Genomic DNA, 538 nt, shown 5'->3' on the forward strand with positions numbered 1-538 from the left:
GTAAATAGATTTAATATGGAGAACTTTTGCAGAAACTTGACAAGTGGCACTTGCAAAGAGAGATTAATAAGGACTTGCCACTTGGCGTTTTCAGGGGAAGAGTTTTTAGATATAGAACATAGATCATTTTCGTTCCTTTCCACTCAAGTCACCAACAATGAAATTGTGGGACCATTCGCATTTGACTAAGCTCTGGTTAAGCTCACATCAAGCCTATAATATCGACAAGAAATGATACAGGCATACCCTCGGGGTCACATCACTAGCCAAACTCCTCTCTTGCTACAGTGCATGAGCGTCACTTGAGATTTTTTACCTATAGCGCCACCCAATATCGATAGCTACGTAACCCCTGCGTATTTTCTCTATATGTACCCCCCTCAGCCCTTCGAGAAAAAGGGACTGATGATACAACTTCCAGAAAAAAACATGAACAAACCTTCCAACATTTTGTCCTTATCCTTAGCCATTTCCCTCACAATCACAACACTCAACGTCACCACCACACAAGCAGCAGGCTCCCCAGCACCGTCCCCGT

At 43.3% G+C, this 538-nt stretch overlaps 1 protein-coding gene across 1 annotated transcript in view; it reads left to right on the forward strand.

Moving 5' to 3' along the window:
- The window catches only part of LOC109843976, a 6,241-nt gene that overhangs the window by 4,553 nt on the left and 1,150 nt on the right, over positions 1-538 (forward strand). The window lies entirely within an intron of this gene.

This window comes from Asparagus officinalis, chromosome 5 (genome assembly GCF_001876935.1).
Source record: "Asparagus officinalis chromosome 5, Aspof.V1, whole genome shotgun sequence".
Lineage (NCBI taxonomy): Eukaryota > Viridiplantae > Streptophyta > Magnoliopsida > Asparagales > Asparagaceae > Asparagus > Asparagus officinalis.